Raw genomic sequence first — 7,780 nt, 5'->3', positions numbered from 1 at the left:
GATAAAAAAAAAAAAGAGTAACCTGCTACAATTTGATGAACTTTACCTATACTTATGGATGTAGCAGCTCAAAAACAGAACAAATCTTTACAGTGAGGATCACTCCCACCCCTTCGGTACACAGGGTTGACAGGGATGGGCAACTTAGACTTTGGCTACCCCAAATGGGGGAGCATAATAAAGGCAAAAAGTGACTGGCTTACAAGCTTTCAAGAGGGAGCAGGGGAAGATAGAATCACCAGTGAAAGATTTCCAATCTGTTGGGACTGAGCTGGTGAAAGGAAATGGGGATAAGACTCTTGGGGTACAATAGTGAATAATTGCCATCAGGACTGATTGTGAGAGTAGGAAATATAGAGGTAGATGTTTTTGGACAAAAGGAGGAGAGTGATTGATTTTTCAGCCCAGGAGCAGAGGTCACTGGGACCATCAAGTGAGAAGAACAGGGAGCAGGACCCTACCCCAACAGGCAGTGACACCAGGGATGGAGACAGAGACGATGACATGGACAGATGGAGTGGCTGAGGACTCTGGACTCAGGGAGGGAGAAGGGCTGTGTGCTGGCAGCCGGGGGGCAGGCCTATGTGGTGTACCCTTTGGTTATTTGATGATGCATGGAGAGGATTATAATTATTGCAATGAAACGAAATGCAATAGGGTGAGTGTAGGGTTGATGTTCTCCCATGTAAACCTCACAATAAAAACTTTAAAAATTAAGAGAAGACATTGGTAGAAGTAAGGCAGTCCAGTGAGCAGATCAGGTAGTTTGTGCTCTACCTCCTTCTACCTGTGTCACCTAGGACAGACAGATTTCTTTATATCTGAACTTCCTCTCCTTCTTTAAGTTGAGGATAATAATGTATACCTTGTACGGGGTGTTGTAAAGATTGAGATGATTTAAAAACCATTGTACCAAGATGTTCAATGCTTGGTACAATGTGAGATGTAGTTATTGTTACTAACATTATCATTGGCATTTTGGTTTTGCTAGTCCAGATTGGAAGATGAAGCTTTTCTTTGTAGTGTACAAAGATTTACAGAATGTGCCCTTTGGTTGTTTAAATTATTATGAATTCCTGAGTGTTTCTATATATATCCCCCACCCCAAAACAAAACAAAAACACAGAGGGAATGGAAGCAAATACTGTTGAATGATGATGCCTGGAGGAGATTGTAATCATTGCAGTGAAACCATGGTGTAAAGCCAATGTTCTCCCATGTAAACTATCACTCAGTTCACAATACAAACTTTAAAAAAAAAAAAAAAGCTCATGAGAATGGTGTACCACGTGGGATTGCAGCGGTGCTGAATCTCTGGCCAGCGTCCAGTTTGGGTCTGGGTTGGAGTTGGGACTGTGGAGATGCGGAAGGAATCCCCGCTTCCTTTGGTACCCCCAGCGGTCCACGAATGGAACATTTCCCTCAATGTCCCCGCTTGTATGGAGCAGCTGCGCTGTCCGAGTCCGATGGGACACTCCTACTTGGGGCCTCCAGCCTGACTGGCCACTGATGAGCTTGGCTCTCTGGCTTTTTAAGGGTCCTTGTTCCGCCCCCAACTAAGGCTTCTGCCAACGCTGGAGTCCAGATGGAGGCTGGAGTGGCTGACCTCACTTGGGTGGAGGACAAGGGTATCTTCGTGGCTTCTGATTCGGGTGCTGTTGAATTGTAGGAGCTGGACGAGAGTGAGACACTCACTGTCAGCAAGTTCTACAAGGATGAGCACGATGATATCGTGTCTACAGTCAGTGTCCTGAGCTCTGGCACACAAGCTGTCAGCGGTAGCAAAGATTTCTACATCAAGGTTTGGGACCTTGCTCAGCAGACTGTACTGAACTCATATCCAACTCACTCTGGCCAGGTCACTTGTGTTGCTGCGTCTCTGCACAAGGACTCCATGTTTCTGTTGTGTAGTGAGGACAATAAAATTTTACTGTGGGATACTGGCTGTCCTAAGCCAGCATCACAGATGGGCTGCAATTCCTCTGGCTACCTTCCTACCTCACTAGCTTGGCATCCTCAGCAAAGTGAAGCCTTTGTCTTTGGTGATGAGAATGGAACTGTCTCCTTTGTGGACACCAAGAACACAAGTTGTACCCTTAGCTCAGATGTGCACTCCCAATGTGTCACTGGACTGATGTTCTCCCCACACAGTGTTCCCCTCCTGGCTTCTATCAGGGAGGACTGCTCACTAGCCGTGCTGGATTGGGCCTTTCTGAGGTGTTTAGAAGCCGAACCCACAGAGACTTTGTGAGAGATGCTACTTGGTCCCAGTTCAACCACTCCCTCCTTGCCACAGTCGGCTGGGACCATCAAATCATCCACCATACTGTGCCTGTAGAACCGGCCCCAGCTGTTGGATCTAACAGTGTTGCTGAGTAGGTTGAATTTAAGATAAAGAAAATCTCATATGTATCCACTCCCTTTGCACCTGCCCCCTCAGCTTATGAGACATCACAGAGCCTCGTACAGCATGTTGATCACAAGATCTGTGCAGTTAACAGACATCGTCTCTTGGCCTTGGAGGCTGGATGCTGGGATCCTGGAGTCATAAGAGAGCAAAAATGTTCTTGAAAATGTATGTGTTTCTCAGTGTGTGCAGATATATAATTTTTAGTAGGAGGGGGGATAAAAACAATCCATCACACATCTTTCCCACCCAACGTAAAAATAAAAAGTTGACCATAGGATTTTATTCTACTCACATAACTGTGCATGAAGAATTGGCCACATATGAGTAGTATATGGCTTGTGGGCATCCCTGTATTCATGGAAGCAGCTCTTACTACTACTCATGAGGCAAGAGCTTACTCATTTTATACAGGGATACTCCAGAGATATTGCAGGTGTGGTTCTAGACTACCACACTAAAGCAGAAATCTCAATAAAGCATGTCACATGAATTGTTTGGTATCCCGGTGAATACTAGACTTATCTTTACACTATATTGTAGTATTTTAAGTGTGCAATATTATTATGAAAAGTTTGAAATAATGTGAGAATTACTAAAATGTGACAGAGACATGACGTGAGCACATGCTGTTGGACTTGGTTTGACTCAGTGAAAATTTGTGAAAACCTCAAAATCTAAGTGGTACAATAAAATGAGGCATGGCTGTAGAGTTTAATTCACCTCTACCATGAGAAATACAGTGTCCTGGTGTGGCTTTGTAGGTTAATGCTCTGAACTGCAAAGTTGGTTTGAACTACAAGGTCAGCAGTTCAAGCTAACCATTCACTCCTTGGAAATCCTATACAGGATCGCTATGGGTCGGAACCAACTCGATAGCACTTAACAACAACATGAGAAATGTGGAAAGACTTTCATTCACTAAAGCCAGCCCAGTTCTTCTTAAGGTAGAGCCAAGACACTGTTTTTACAGTTGTGCACATTTCCTTGCCATGAATCTGAGCCCCAAATCTCCTTTTTGGCTGAGCAGAAAGTATGTCTGGTGCCTGTGTCATCAATGGAGATGAATATATGAGAGAGAAGAGTTTTTGTGTCCTAGGATAGATGCCAGAGAAAAGAGCTTGGGGATGACAGAGCTTGTGAGCATTTCACTTAGATCAGAAAAATGGCATAATTGTAGAGGTATCTTGTCCTCCTTTGTCACCAAAAAAACTGCTTAACTTTAGACATCTGGACCCCCTTCTGGGTGGATGTAAGATGTGTGCTGTATCTGTGAACCCTAAAGGTCTTGACACCAGACTTCAGAGAATCAGGAATTAATTAAAACTTTGGCTTTATTGGCCTTTTTTTTTGGGGGGGGGGGAAGCTCATGAGCAGGACTTCTGGCAAGATGGCGGCTAGGCCAACACACTACATAGATGTTCCACAATGAAGATATGAGAGACCAAATAAAGCAGACACCAATGAAAATTCTGGCACTCTGAACTTCAGAAGAAAAGTTATAGAGGTGAATGAAATGTTAGGTGGAAGGAGAGGCCAAGCAGGGATGGTGAGAGAGGGAGACTGGCTGGTCAAATTGGCTTCACCATCTTGTGAGCAGCACTGGCAGCAGAGGGAGGCCTGGGAGAACAAATTCAATGGGGTGAAAGGAAAGGTGTGGTTTCTTCTTCCCACGCTCCCACTGGAGACCAGAGGTGTGGCCAGCTCCCACCCTCATCCACCCCAATGCAGAACCTTCTCTCCAGAAGTTCAGAGCCAAGTGGTTGGGAGTCAAGCCAGTGTGAGTTGGGGGCTGACTGCATCACTTTGGTGTGCCGCTTTGGTGCCTAGAATCAGGTGGGCTCAGCTCCAGACCTACAAAATGCAAAGAGCCACCAGGCCAGCATTTAACCAGTCACCCTGCCCCCAGCTGCCCTGGGGTCCTAACAAACACTGAAACCAACTCCATCAAGGGCCCCCCCAATCTACTTTCAGACTGAGTGCCCTGAACATAGATAACACTGAGGCCAACAGGAACTGCATGTAGGGCCAGGAACTCTGCTGTCACATCCCTTCCACAGTCACCTTGTGAGCTCCTCAAATTGCAGGAGCCACCACCCCCCACCCCACGACAAAATGTGTATGAATTTCTCCCCTCCTGTTACAACAACTATATTGTTTGTTTTTACAAATATGGTAAGCCCACAATGCCCTGGAGACAACAGACAATTTTAGCTCACATGAGGAAGCAAATGGCCCAGATGCAGAAACAGAAAACATTTCTGGAACTAACTGAAAAATACTTCAAAAGAATGATATTTTGATACTTTCAATGGGCTGACAGGAAGATCAGAGAAAGCAAGGAGAACATAAAAAAAAAACTTTAGAAGAATTCAGGAAATGCTTCAAGAACAAACAGAAAAAAAAAAAATGCAAATTTTGAAATATAGAACCTGCAATTAGAAATCCAGAAGATTAAAAAAGATTTCAGAAATGAACAACACATTGAAGGGGCGAAGGAGAAGATTTGAAGTATATATATTCAGTAGTTTTGCTTCTCTAGAAAACCCAGCCTAAGATAGGGGACATATACAAAACTCTGAAAGAATTAGTGAACTTGATAAAATTCTGAATACTAATATGCTAGAAAAAAATTTCTAATTAAGAATCATATACCAAGCAAAGCTGTCCCTTAAATACAATGGCAAAATTAGGACTTTTCCTAAAATTAGGTAATTCCTAATTTCCTAAACAGAATTAAAGGAATTTGTAATAACCAGACCAACTTTACAAAAAATGTTAAAGGGTTTTATTTGGACTGATAACCAACAACAGCAGACAACAACCTGAGGTTACCATTCATGACAACACCACCCAGAACTGAGGAGATATGTACACCTTAGAATAACCAGCTATTTGAGATCAAAAGGGCAGCTTTTGTCCAAGAACAGGGGTCAGATGGTTAGGAAAGAAGGAGGAAAAGATGGAGGAAGTGGTACATATGATGTTACATTGTAGGGATTGAAGTCAATGAAATGAAACAAAATGTGTATGAATTGTTGAATGGAAAACAACTGATCAGCTCTGTAAACCTTCACACCAGATATAAAGAATTAAGAGGCAAACAAAAAACTGTGGAAATAATTTGCAACACAAATGACAACTGATGAGCTAATATCCCTAATATACAAAGCACTGTGATAAATCTACAAAAATATATAAATAATAATAAACACATTCTTGAAATTAAGGGTGAAAAAACAAACAAATGGATATCTAAACAGAAAATCACAAAAGGAGGGATACAGATGACTGTAAACATTCAAAAATGTCTAAACCTACAAGGAATAAAAGAAATAAAAATTAATAAAAGAAACATCATTTTTGCCTTGTTAACATGGACAAATATTTAAGAGACTGACGATATCAACATCCAAGGAGATGGAGAAATGGTCCATCTCAACCATTGTTGGTAGCAATGTAAAAGAGTCAAGCATTCTGGAAATCTTCTAGTCTATTCTGACTCATAGTGACCTTGTATAGGGTTTCCAAGGAACAGCCAGTGAGCTTGAACTGTGGACGTTGAGGTTCAAACCGACCTTGCATTCCAGCACATTAACCCACAGCACCACAGCAGATCCATTAGTATGTATATATGTTCTAAATGTACATTGTTGTTGTTTCTGTCAGATGCCATTGAGTAGGTACCAACTCATATCAACCCTATGCATAACTGAACAAACCTCTGCCCAGTCCTGCACCAGTCTCACAATTGTTGCTATGAGGGACTGTTTCCACCTGACAATATGTTCAAAGTATAAAAGACAAAGTCTGGCCATCCTGGCTTCTAAGGAGTCTTCTGACTGTATTTCTTCCAACACAGATTTGTCTGTTCTTTTCACACTCCATGGTACTTTAAAAAATATTCTCCTCCAAAACCATAACTCAAATGCATCAAATCTTCTACAGTCTTCTTTATTCATTGTCCAAAAATGTACATACATATCTTTAATTCAGAAATACTATATTCAGTAATTTGGCCTAAGTGTGTGTGTATGAGTGTGTGTTGGGGGAGGGGGGTAATAATACATATACACAGATATTGGTTGCAGCATTATTTCCAAAAATAATGAATTGAGAACCATCAAATGCCTAATCATAAAGAATCAGTTAATTAAATTTGTAATAACATGGGAAAAAAATGTTATCACAGTCGTTAGTAATAAGAATGTGAGAGATACACTAAGATTACAACACAGCATTATTTTAGACATCCACTTTAGCAAATAGAGTTGTACAGGAAGAAAAAACACTTAGGAAGCTTATGTAGCAAAAAATAATAAAAAATAAAGTTCAGGGAGCTATATCTTTATTTTCTGCATTGTCTTCATTTTTTTTTATATAAAGAGCATATATTACATACATAATCAGTTTTCCCCTGTGACCCAGAGATCTCCCACACAGCTCTACATGCCGATCTGTACAGGAAAAGGTTGTCCAGTTCTGCAAATAAAAATACATATTTCAAGTCACTTACTTATATTAAAAAATTATTTCTCTGACAGTCATATGTCACTGGGTATCCTGTGTCTTATCTGCCAATCCTAGCCCAGAAAGGAGGGATGCTTCGGATTGATCTGATTTCCAGGGACTAGAGGAAGGGTCGAGTTACACCCATAACCACAAAGAGGAAAACAGTCCTTTCATGTATACTCAGGTAACTGGGATTGCTTGGCCTGTCACACTACAATACGGTGGTCCTTGTCACTCACTAGAATGGGTGTCACCCAGTGCTGCAATTCTCGTCACACACACACCCACTGATCCCTTCCTTACCAGAACATACGGAGTCTTGGTGTTGTGCTGTGGGTTAATGCACTGAACTGCAAAGTTGGTTTGAACAGCAAGGTTGGCTGTTTAAGCTCACCAGCTGCTCCTTGGAAACTGGATACAGGGATTGCTACAGGTCAGAACCGACTCAACAGCATTTAACAACAACAACATACCAGAACACATAGAATCCTCCTCCTTATTATTGTTAAGTTCCATCAAGTCAGTCCTGACTCATAGCGACCCTGTCTAGTAGGGTTTCCAAGGAGCAGCTGGTGAACTTGAACAGCCAACCTTGCTGTTCAAACCAACTTTGCAGATCATGTAATTCAAACCAACCTTCCAGTCCAGATAATTGACCCGCAGCATCACACCAGAACACAGATTATTATCAATTTTAAACATAGAATAATGTGTTAAATCATTGTAAACTGCTTAAATGCAGCATTTCTAAGATTATATAAATACTAGAGGCGGGACTTGATAGAGGCTAGGGTGGAAGTGCAGTGAGGATCGCCATCAGCAATACCACAGAATACCAGGCAAAGCAGATTCAGGGCAGAG

The 7,780-nt window shown here is 41.9% G+C and overlaps 1 pseudogene; it reads left to right on the top strand.

Annotated features, from left to right (window-relative positions):
* Window positions 1–1,361: 1,361 nt before the first annotated feature.
* On the top strand, window positions 1,362–2,379 carry LOC102834227 (annotated as a pseudogene).
* The last annotated feature ends 5,401 nt before the right edge of the window (window positions 2,380–7,780 follow it).

Source organism: Chrysochloris asiatica, unplaced genomic scaffold, assembly GCF_000296735.1.
Source record: "Chrysochloris asiatica unplaced genomic scaffold, ChrAsi1.0 scaffold00156, whole genome shotgun sequence".
NCBI lineage: Eukaryota > Metazoa > Chordata > Mammalia > Afrosoricida > Chrysochloridae > Chrysochloris > Chrysochloris asiatica.
The sequence above is the reverse complement of the archived record's forward strand: the minus strand, read 5'-3'. Positions and strand labels throughout refer to the sequence as shown.